Source organism: Mobula hypostoma, chromosome 9, assembly GCF_963921235.1.
Source record: "Mobula hypostoma chromosome 9, sMobHyp1.1, whole genome shotgun sequence".
NCBI classification, from domain to species: Eukaryota; Metazoa; Chordata; class Chondrichthyes; order Myliobatiformes; family Myliobatidae; genus Mobula; species Mobula hypostoma.
This window is the reverse complement of record NC_086105.1, coordinates 69609118-69621539: the sequence shown is the minus strand read 5'-3', so window position 1 is coordinate 69621539 and position 12422 is coordinate 69609118. Positions and strand designations below refer to the sequence as shown.

The 12422-nt window shown below is 43.3% G+C and overlaps 1 protein-coding gene across 2 annotated transcripts in view; it reads right to left on the bottom strand.

Moving 5' to 3' along the window:
• LOC134351276 (chemokine-like protein TAFA-2) overlaps positions 1-12422 on the bottom strand; it is a 678364-nt gene that overhangs the window by 596734 nt on the left and 69208 nt on the right. The window lies entirely within an intron of this gene.

Genomic DNA, 12422 nt, shown 5'->3' with positions numbered 1-12422 from the left:
CAAAAGGAACGGCAGAGACCGATACAGTTTGGCACCAGCGGCGTCACAGGAGTTGCCAGTCAGCGTTGAACTTAATGTAGGACTGCCTTAGGGAATCTAGCTCCGGATTTACTCCTGAAGCCTTCCTTATGAGTGGGTATAGCTGCAAGGCAGCAGAGGTTTGAGATTCTCCTCGATGAGCTGCCAACCGCGGCTGACGTCCCTTCTACTCAAAGCGATTGGTTTTAAGGCACCAGTAATCTGCATGTGCCTTTTCTCCTGTCAGTAGAAACAGTTCCACCAGTCTTAGTGGCTAAGCCACCCATGAAGGCCAGGAGCCGGGCTCGGTTGTCAGAGGCTATTTGAGACACACACCATTGGGAGCACTTAATAGATAGTGGGAGTTCGTCCTCCTCTACCGCCCTTGGCTATGACAACCCTAAGGAACCAAAATATTTATTATGCTTAATAAATTAAATCCATGAGTGAGGAAGTACTTACTGAACAAAATATATTTATCTAGAACCAACATATTGTGTAACAATGAATCAGGAAGGAGCCTGAAGGAGTAACTTCATTTTTATATGTCAACACTTGAATTGTAATGCTATGTAATTATAGAGTCAACAATCTGACTTTATGTCTACATTTAGACTCTGAATACCATTTTATTAAATGTTAATCTGTCCAAGTCAGTGGTCCCCAACCTCCGGGTCGTGGGTCTGATCTGGGCCGACATTTACGTGCCGGGCGGCACCTAATCAATTAGCTTGTTTAGTTCGGCTTTTTTCTTAATGATGTGCTGAGTGCGTTCCGACTACCGCTGCACCCCTGCATGCTTTGCGGGAATGTATCGGTCCGCGACCTGGAGGTTGGGGACCACTGCCCTAAACCATCAAGGTCCAGGACCAGTGAGGATAACTTCACTCACCACAACTCTGAACTGATTCCATCACCTTCAGGCTCACAGTCAAGGACTTCATCCAACTCACGTTCTCAGACTATTTTGTTACTTGCATAATTTGTTTTCTTTTACACATTGGTCATTTCTTTGTTTATATATAGGTTTTCACATATTCTATTCTCAAATAAACTCTTCATATATGCCAGGAAAGCACTAGATACTATTTAAATTCTATTGCATTTCCTTATTTTCCTGTAAATCCCTGCAAGAAAATGAATCTCAGTGTAGAAGTATGTAATATAGACATCCTTTGATAATAAATTTTAATTTAATTTTGAAGTTTCACTGAACTGTTCCTCCTGTGCTTGCTGGTTGTGTGCTAGCTAGGTAACAAATAGATTTTACCCACCCCAATAACCTTTTAAGTAGTGTCTCACAGCCTCTTCCTCAGTCTGCCAGAGATTTGATCTTATTAACCTATAAACTCACAGAGTTATACAGTACAGAAACAGGCCCTTCGGCCCATCTATGCTTATCATCAGGTCAATCTAAAGAAATTTTACTTGCCTTTAATTCCATATCCCATTAAGTGCTACTCATTCAGGTACTGGTCCAGATACCTCCTAACTGTTGTTACCATTCCTGCCTCCATCTGCTCCTCATTCCCGATACCAGCTACTCCTTGGGTGAAACTTTTACTGTTCCAGACCCTTCTTTGAACCTCCCCCAAACCTCCTCTCTCTCACTTTGTATTTATGTCCCCTAGTTTTCGACAGCCCCTCTAGGGGAGATAGGCTCTGGCTTTCGACCCATCAATGCATTACATAATTTTATATACCTCCATCAAGGGACCCCTCACCCTCCTGCACTCCAGGGAAATCTGCCCTAGTCTATCCAATCTCTCCTGATAACTCAAGCCCTCTGTAGGTTATTGCAAATGAAACAAAGTGAGGTGTTTTATGTTTAATGAAACCCGTAACACATTTTATTGAACTCCAAAACCTACACTCAAAGGTGCGCTAAAAATCCTTGCGTAAGAACATCAGACCAGCCTCTTAAAGCAAAACCCCAACTCAATATCGATGGTTGTGAATTATGTACATTTCTCCCAATTGTGTCACCCTACACCTCCAATCCAGAGCAACTTCCTTTTGAGAGTCTTCAGCACCTCTCCAGATGATTAACATTCTGCCTATAGTCAGTGCACACTATATTTCCTGAGCAGTCCAACCAATGTTCGTACCACCATAACATGACATCCTGGCCAGACCTGGTTGAAAGAGAAAACCTGGAAAACTGGAACCAGTACCTGGAGCCAGGTTTGGTGCCAGGAAATTTATTTAAGGCTTGAAAGACGAGGATTTTGAGTGGGAGAGCAGGGATAAACTATTTTCTCTGGTTTGCCAATCACTGACTGGGCATCACTATTTTGAAATAACGCTAGACACTGAGGTGAGAGATAAGGAACAAAAAATAGTTACTCAGTCACCTACTGGAGTCTGAAATGGCCAAAGTCTTTTGAGAAAAAAATACAGTAGCAAAGTAAAGACCAGTATTGGGAAACAAGGAATAGCAGGGACACATTGAAGAGTTTAAAGTGGTGCCCCATCTGCTCTAACAGGTGGATGTAAAAGATCGCATGACATTCAACAAACAACCGTACCACAAAGGGGCAGAAATAGGCCATTCAGTCCATCGAGTCTGCTCAGCCATTTCATCATGACTGATTTATTTTCCCTCCCAACCCCATTCTCCCGCCTCATGCTTGTGACACTATTACTAAACCGGAACCTATCAACTACTTTAAATATACCTAGTCACTTGGTCCCCACAGCTGTGTGTGGCAATAAATTCCACAGATTCACCACACTCTGCCTCCACCTCCTCATCACTGTTCTAAAGGGATGTCTTTCTATACCGAGGCTGTGCCCTCTGGTTCCCTGACTGTAGGAAACATCCTCTCCACATTCTAATGTATCTGGGCCTTTCAATATTCGATAGGTTTCAATGAAATCCTCCCTCATTCTTTTGAATTCTAATGAGTCATCAAATGCTCCTCATACATTAACCATTTCATTCCCATTATCACTCTCGTAAACCTCCTCTGGAGCCTCTTCAATGCCAGCATATCCCTTCTTAGATATGGAGACCAAGTCTGCTCACAATACTCCAATACCTTATAAAGCTCCAGCATTAATATGAAGAACAGTTGTGTGGTAGGAATGAAGTGTAATCCCCTGGTTAACCTTATTCAACATTATTAACTAGAAGTTAGCCTGATTACATTGCCTTGTTAATTCTGGGACCTTATTTTTCCTGTCTTTTCTGCAAAAGGACAACAAACTTCACAACCCAAGAGTGATTCCCTGGCTTTAAATAGCTTTGGAGTGTCTCATTTTGAGGGGCAGCACATACAAGCTCGGCAGCCCCTTTACTAGGTACTTCCCATACCTAACAGGTTGGCCACCTAGTTTATGTTTGTGGTCTTCTGCTGCTGTAGCCTACCCACTTCAATATTCAACGTACTGTACATTCAGAAATGCTCTTCTGCACTCCACTATTGTAAGATGTTACTTGAGTTACTGTCACCTTCCTGTCAGCTTGAACTAGTCCGGCCATTCTCTTCTGACCTCTCTCATTAACGAGCCATTTTTGCTCAGAGAACTGCCACTCGGTGGATACTTCTCGATTTTTGCTCCATTCTCTGTAAATTCTAGATGGTTGTGCGTGAAAATACCAGGAGATCGGCAGTTCTTGAGATATTCAAACCTGTCTGGCAACAACAATAATTTAATGGTCAAAATAACTTAGATCACATTTCTTCCCCATTCTGATGTTTGGTCTGAACTACAACTGAACCTCTTGACCATGCCTTCATGCTTTTATGCATTGAGTTGCATGAGTGGCTGATTAGATATTCACATTAACGAGCAAGTGTACATCTCTACCTCCAAAAGTGGCTGTTGAGTGCATGCAGAGTACATCATTTTTTTTTGGCTTCCCAGGTGAAAGTGGGTTGGAAGCTGATGTACAGTAACGGAGGTAATATATCCCATGTTTGAGATGCAAAATCCTGTTTAATTCTCACATAGATTAACATCTCAGATCTTTACAAATATATTAGCAATGTTTTAATTTTATTGATACTTCAGGGTACATTATAAAGCTGATAAACGTTTGTAATAAGTATTAAATTGTAATTGAATCCTGGAAACATGTGTTCTATATTTATTTAGCACAAGGTTTGAAGGTTTTAATGATCTCAAATATTATTTATCCTTGTCTTTTTCACTGTCTATGCTTTAAATAACCTTTATTTAATGTGATCTATTCATTCATAATTCAACTTTTAGAGAGTCATTATACCAAATGAGAGTTAATTTACAATAAAAAAGAGCTTTCTAATTTTCTTAATGAAGTATTCACTTGAGTGTTTTACATACTCCAAGTATGATGTTATTGTGCGTTTCCATGGAGATGACATGATTAACAACATTTGGCCATTATTTTGCAGAGTATTTTGGATATTTGCATCTTTTCCATTGAAAGGGTTAATAACTTCCATAGGGTTAAGGGAAGCCAGTGAAAATGGAGATTTCTTGCATTTAGAATCTTAGAAATTTATGGCACAGAAACCAATTGTGTTAATGTATTTGCTGGCCAAAAAAACAGATCCCACTTCCCAGCTTAGTCAATGTCAGTACAGTATAGGTCACAGCCATTCCTAAGCACATAAGGAATAGAAAAGGGAGCCTACATCACCATTCAAAAAGATCTAATCTTAGCTTCAGCTACATATTCCCGCCTGTTCTGCAAAACCTTTGACTCCTCTATCGATCAAAAATCTATCTTTCTCAGCTTTAAGCGTGTTCATTGACTCAGTCTAGTCAGGTCTCTGAGACAATGAATTCCAAAAAAGATTATTGCCAATCTGAGCACACACTCAGTGGAGGGGTGGTGAGGTGGTGGTATGTCTCTACCAAAGGAGGTGTAAAGCGCTCCTTCCCTCCGTTAGCCTGAAGGTCACCCTTGGGCGAAATGTAGCACCTACTTGGCCCTCCACCCTGATCAGGGTCACATAAAGCCATGGGAGCAGGTGGTAAATGGTCAGGATGAACAGCTAGTGCATATCACAAGGAATGGTTATGTGACCACTGACGCCAGGCAGACAATCTCTGTAGAGTATTGATCATGGCAAGCCACTTCTGTAGAAAAATTTGCCAAGAACAATCATGGTGATAAAGACCATGATCGCCCACATCATACAACATGGTCCCTAATGGTGATGACGAACCCCGTTCTAGGCATTTGAGTCTAAATGAGTAAACGTGACACCAGGGAAACAATGCATGAGAGAGCAGCAATACTCAAGATGGCAGGTCAGGCCGCATTTGTGGTAAGGAATGGACAGTCCATGTTTCATATCAAGAACCTTCACCTGGACAAATGGTGACTGTGCTTTTTTTCTCCACAGATGCTGCCTGACCTGTTGAGTTCTCCTAACTTCTTTGTGTGTGGCTCCACATTCCAGCAGTTGCAGACTTTTGTGGCTAGTGAAGGCTCGCAAAATTAAGTTTAGGTTAAATTGTGCCTTCCTTCAAACAAGAGGGGAAAAAAAAGAAATTTAATTTATCAAATGGCCGTCCTTTGCATTCCTTCTTCAGCGGCCTTCCTTCATTGGTTTTAAAGCACTTTGGAATACTCTGAAACTGTGAAAGACGTGGAAATCCGAGGCGTGATTTCTTGTCTTTATTACTATTATTTAGAGATATGTCACAGTAATGGGCCCTTCCAGCACACGAGCCCGCATCACCCAGTTACACCCATGTGACCAATTAATCTACTACCTGTGCTTCTTAGGAATGGGGGAGGAATCCAGGGCACCTGGAGGAAACCACGCGGTCACGGGAACAACGTACAGACACAGACAGCAGTGGAAATTAAACCCAGGTTGCTAGCACTGTTATAGCTTTATGCTAAACACCACACTTTGTGCCACCAAGACAGGAGATTTATACCTTATCTATTCTCCCCAGTTTACTCCTCACCTTCTCTCCTCTCTGTTCATTTATTGTGATTTGTCGCACAGGCCTGGTACATCATTCAGGTGCCAACTCGCCATGACCTTTAAGAGTTCTAAGGTTATCCTGTTGTTAGAGGTCAGCAGTTCCAAGAGGTCCACAACCTTGTCGTGGTTTGGAGGGTATATGCCTCAATGACCTGGAGAGCTATGCTGGCTGGAGTCAGGATTTTATGCTTTGGCTCTTGGTAGGGTCATCCATGCCAAACAGGTCAAAGGGTAGAGGCCAGACTAAGAGTGGTCCACCGGTCCTCCAGTTTTGGGGGTTCAGCTCAGAGTTAACAACCCTAACTGGTCAAACAAAATTGATATATAAAGAGTGACAAAGAATTCTTCTACATCTGAGTGTGACGGTATTCCTGAGTCTCCATCCAGGACTTGCATGACTGACAGGGGTGAAAGCTGAGAGGAAGCTACTGGCACGATGAAGGAAGACCTGAACACTGCCAAAACCAAGGGGACAGACAGGGATGGAGGACCTTCATTGCTGCCCTAAAGGCAAAGGCGTAACGGGCAGGAAGCAGATAAGAAGGCAGCAGAGCCCGAGCCTAGCCTGCCCCTGTCCAACGCTGTCCTGAGTACTTCGAACATGGGTCAAGAGCAGAAGCCCTGATTCAGGGGTTATTGATTGCTGCTGCCCACTGTTCTGCACTCACGGAGGCCAGTGAACCACAGGAGATTCTGCCACAGAATGGACGTACAGACACAGTGAAAATGTAGTTACCATTCCAGTCTGCAGCAGGAGTCTGCTAGAAATGACCATGAGTCGCAACTTAAAGGAGTTTCCTTTGGCCCTGTAGGAAGCGTGTCCATTGAGTACAGGTCAACATAGAACGTGCCAATGCTCCAGGTATGTCGTGTGGCCCGCAGATGATTCAGATTCAGATTTATTGATCACAAATACATTGCAACACACAGTGACATGTGCCACTTATGTTAACAACCAACGCAACCTAAGAGTGTGATGGGGGCAGCCCCGCAAGTGTTACCACACATGCTGGCGTCAACGTAACATCCTCACAGTGCTCGGCAGAACACAACAGCAAAACAAGCCCTGTCCATCATCATCACAGGAACCTGCTAATGGATTGTTTGTTCCACTCCCAGAAGCTACACACATACACGGCTGGACCACGAGTTACTTACCCCAAGCCATCAGGCTGATCAACACCCCACAACCTCTGCATTAACATCAGCCACTCCTCTCCACAGCCTCTCAGCACACTTCATCCCCCCATCCCTGTGCACTGCCGCTTTACGCTTACACTTCACACCTCGCACCTACGCTGAACACAGTCACTTTTCCATGTGTCCTGCTGCTACCGAGAAGAGTTCCTCTTGCCAAGAGTCACTTTCTCACTTCATCACTTCCTGTCAGAGTCACCTTCTGTTCAGATACTCTTGCATCTATAGTCACTTCATTTATATATGTACTGTATATATAATACTAATCAAATGTATATACATATATACTTGTGTGTTGGATAGATTTTTGTACAGTAGGGGTATTAAGAGTTATGGGGAAAAGGACAGTAAGTGGAGATGGGTCCGTGGCCTGCTCCTATTTCTGATGTTCTTATGTTCTCATACAGCCCCACTCAGAGAGTTACTAGTACAATATGTTTTATAGGATTGCTCCTATAAACTGGAAAGTGTCAGTAAACAATATTGAATCTTGTTAAAATCAAGGCTGTGGGTCCCTCACACACACAGCACAGGAAGGGACCACATCCATTCCAATAACAAAATAGAAGATCTCTGGTATAATCCAAGAGAGAGCTTTCACTGTGACCATCTCCCACAACTGGCACCAGGACTCTGATTTGCAATTGCGTACCTAACACCTGCTCCAGCTCTGTTTCTGGCACCTGGCACACCTCCAGAACAGATTGGGATGTGCTTGCCCAGAAAACAGGCACAGTGCTGACAAATCTCCTCCCCCCCCCCCCCCAAGATCCCAATGCAACGTTTAACTACCTCTTTCACTTCTCACAAGCTGGCAAACACACAATAGCATCATAGAGAGCCAAACAGCACAGAAACAGGAACACTCAAACCACCCTGTCTACGTGACCATTAAATACTCATCCGTACAAACCCAATCTACCAGCCCTTGCTCCACAGCCATGTATGCACTGGTAATTCAAGTACTCTTTCAGCCAGTACTTAAATGGTATGAGGGTACAGTACCTAGGATTCACTCAAAGTTGAAAGTTCAAAGTAAATCTATGATCAAATTATGCATGTGTCACCATATACAACTCTGAGATTAATTTTCTTGTGGGCATGCACAGTAGAACAGAAAAATTCAACAGAATCAGTGAAAAACTACACACAAGCAAAGACTGACAAACAACCGATGTGCAAAAGAAGACAAATTGTGCAAATACAAAACAAAACAGATATTAGTAATAATAAATAACAGAGCAAATAAATAATACTGAGAACATGAGTTGTAGAGTCCTTGAAAGTGAGTCTGTAGGTTGTGGAATCACACACAAAATGCTAGAGGAACTCAGCAGGTCAGGCAGCATTTGTGGAAAACAGTACAGTTCGTGTTTTGTCCTTCAATAGGACTGGAAAAAAGTTTGAAAAGTTAGAACAAAGATGGGGGGAGGAGAGGAAGAAGTACAGGTGGTCAGTGATAGGTGAAACCAGGAGAGGGGGAGGGGTGAAGTACAGAGCTGGGAAGCCGATTGGTGAAAGAGATAAAAGGGCTGGAGAAGGGGAATCTGATAGGAGAGGGTAGATGATCATGGAAGAAAGGGAGTTGGGAGGAGCACCACAGGGAGGTGATGGGCATGTAAGGAGATGAGGTGAGAGAGGAAAATGGGAATGGTGATGGGGGGTGGGGTGGGAATTACCAGAAGTTTGGGAAATCGATGTTCATGCCATCAAGTTGACGGAATATAAGGTGTTGCTCCTCCAACCTGAGAGTGGCCTCATCACAGCAGTAGAGGAGGCCATGGATTGACATATCAGAATGGGAATGGGCAGTAGAATTGAAGTGGGTGGCCACCAGGAAATCCCATTTTTTCTGATGGCAGTAGTGAGAAGAGAGCATGACCTAGATGGAGGGGTTCCTTGATGATGGATGCCGCTTTCCTGCGACACAGCTCCTTGTAGATGTGCTCAATGGTGGGGAGTACTTTTCCTGTGATGGACTGGGCTGTAGGATTTTTCCATTCTTGGACACCGTGCTCCCTTCAGGCAGAGTGCTCCAGATTCTAACCACCCTCTGCATAAAAATGTTCTTCCGCTGACCCTCTCTTATTGCTTACTCTAAGCCTCGGCTCTCCAGTTTTAGACACCTCTGCGGTGAGGAGAAGTTTCCTACTTGTGTTTGCTGCTCTGCGTTTCCAGCGTCTGTAGAAGCTCTTGTGTTTAAAGTTTTCTACTATCTATATTCACTACCTACCTTTTCTAGGTCTATATTAAACATGTTTGTGTTAAAAATGTAAGGTGTTGCAAAGGTCAATAGAGTCAATGAGGCAGAGTTAGTAACAGAGGTGGTAAATACCCAAATGGAACATCAGGCCGGCATGATTCCATCCCTGTCTCCTTTATTTATGTCCAGCTCAGCGGCTGAAATAAATACTACATTCTGAGCTTAGTTCCGCAGTACATCTACCAAGACACACTGCCGATAACTGTAGCACTTGATAGATTTGGGTAAATTGCTTGGATAAATGGCTTGATGAAGGTCACATTCTGCTTGTCCGTCTTAATCCGGAGACCATCGGGTGTTAGAGTGGAGCCGCAACTTGCAGCGGAGGCCGGCCAGCTGTTCATTTAAAAATATGGAAATCTGCGTCCAGGTTGGGAGCGAAGGAGCCAAGTGCAGGGAATAACAATATATTTAATCAGCCGCACCAACGCTGAAATGTTCTTCAAATAAGGATTTAAAGAGTATAATTTAAAAAGCTTTTTGTTAAATGTAATTGGATGTCCTTTCGAATATGATGGCAAATTAAAACCACAATTCATGCCGTAATAACTGAGTTACCACTGAGGAACTAGCAGTCTTCTCCAACAATACATGTAACAGAATGCTTTGGAAGCTCGATGGGACACATGATTATTAGGCCCACTTGGTGACTGGGATTTAAATTATTCATAAACTCTAATTCCTTATGCAGACAAATTGCTCAGCGCATAGAGGCATCAAAAAGACTGTTAATTCAGAATATTAAAGGGGACCTTTCCTTATTTAAAAAAATCACAGTGTCAGTGGCTAAGGGCAACAGTGCAGAGCATTGCAGAGGGGGAGAAGATTAAAGGGCAAGTTGGGGTCAGCACAGGAGAGGATGCCAAGTTGCTGTATTTTTAATTCATTCACGGGATGTGGCATCATTGCCAAGACCAGCACTGGCTGCCCTTGAACTGAGATGGTTGCTCAGCAGTTCTAGTAAAGAGTGATAACAGCATACCCTAGTCTGGAGTCACATAAAGGTCAAGTCCAGAATATTTCCTTCATTTAAAGGACCCTTGGGAACGAGAAAGATTGAACAACAATGCACAGCTGTTTGGTTACGATCACTGATGCAAGCTTTTTAATGCCTGGTTTATTTCTGGTAACTGTCAGGGTGGAAGATGAATCTAATATCATCAGTTGAGACCTCCCATTCACTCACAGATTAACTTTGTAATCTGTGTAAAAGCCAAAGTGCAGGAAACCAGAGGGAATAGAGAGAACTTGGGAGGCAAGGGCACACAACGGTTTTGAGTAGGAGACATGTGAGGAATCTACATAAGGGAGGAGGAGTATATAAGATAACAGTCAACAAGCTTAGGAGAAATTAAGGAAAAGGTGTTAGAACTGCAATCATCTGAACAACTTTGGTAAAATAGAAAAGTTATATCTAGTTATACAAGATGAAGGAACGAGCCACACCAGTCCATGCACTCAACTATTCTCCATTTAGAAAGTTGATGGTTCTGGGAGTGATGAGTGGGTTGGGATGAACAGGGAGGTGGGAAGTGGGTAGAACTGGCAGAGCATAAACACAAGAGATTCTGCAGAGGCTGGAAATCTTGCGCAACACAGACAAAGCGCTGGAAGAACCTCAACAGGTCAGGCAGCACCTGTGGAAGGGAATGAACAGCTGATGTTTCAGGCTGAGACCCTTCATCAGGACTGGGGAAGAAGGGAGCAGAAGATAGAAGGAAGAAAGTGGGTGGAGGGGAAGGAGTACAAGTTGGCAGGTGATAGGTGAAAGCAGGTGAGCAGGAAGGTTGGTGGGTGGGGGGAGGGGATGAAGTCAAAAGCCAAGAGGGGATAGGTAGAAGAGGCAAAGGGCTGAAGAAGAAGGAATCTGATAGGAGAGGACAGTGAACCATCGGAGAAAGGGAAGGATGAAGAGAACCAGAGAGGGAAGGGAAGGATGAGGGCAGGTGAGGAAAACAGAAGGTGTGAGAGGGGAACCAACTTTACCAAAATAGAGAAATTATATCCTGTTGTAACAGGGTACAACAACAGGTCATTTGACCTTGCTATCATTTATTCCCCATTTAAGACCCTTCCTATTTCTCCTCATCCAAACCTATCACCCTCATCTTCTATTCCACTGACCCGTTGAAGATTCTCAGAATCAGTATCAGGTACATTATCATTCACTTGAAATTTGAAATAAGAAGTGTCATGAAATTTATTGTAGAGCAGTTCATAGCAATACATAGTAATAAGCGCTATAAATTACAAACACACACACACACACACACACACACACATACATATATTAAATAAGTAGTGCAAAAAAAGGGGTAAAAATACTGAGGTAGTGTTTATGAATTCATTGTCCATTCAGAAATCTGATGGCAGAGGAGAAATAGCTGTTCCCGAAACACTAAGTGTGTGCCTTCAGGCTCCCGTACCTCCTCCTTGATGGTAGCAATGAGAGGAGGGCATGTCCTGGGTGAAGGGGGTTCTTAATGATGGATGCCATCTCTTGAAGGTGTCCTCGATGCTAGTTCCTATGATGGAGCTGGCTGAGTTTACAGCTTTCTGCAGCTTTTTCCAATCTTGTGTAGTGGCCCCTCCATTCCAGACAGTGATGCAAACAGCTCTCCAGTTAGAATGCTCTCCACTGTATTTCTGTAGAAATGTGTGAGTATCTTTGTTGAGATACCAATTCTTCTCAAACTCCTAATGAAATATAGCTGCTGTTGTGCCTTCTTCGTAATTGCATCAATATGTTCAGCCCAGGATAGATCCTTAGAGATGTTGACACCCAAGCACTTGAAACTGCTCAACCTTTCCACTTCTGACCCCACAATGACGATTGATGTGTGTTCCGTCAACTTACCTTTCCCGAAATCCACAAGCAATCCCTGTGTCTTACTGACTTTGAGAGCAAGGTTGTTGCTGCGACACCACTCAACCAGCTGATCTATTTCACCTCCTCGTCACCATCTGAGATTCTGCCAACATTAACTGTGTTGTTGGCAAATTTATAGATG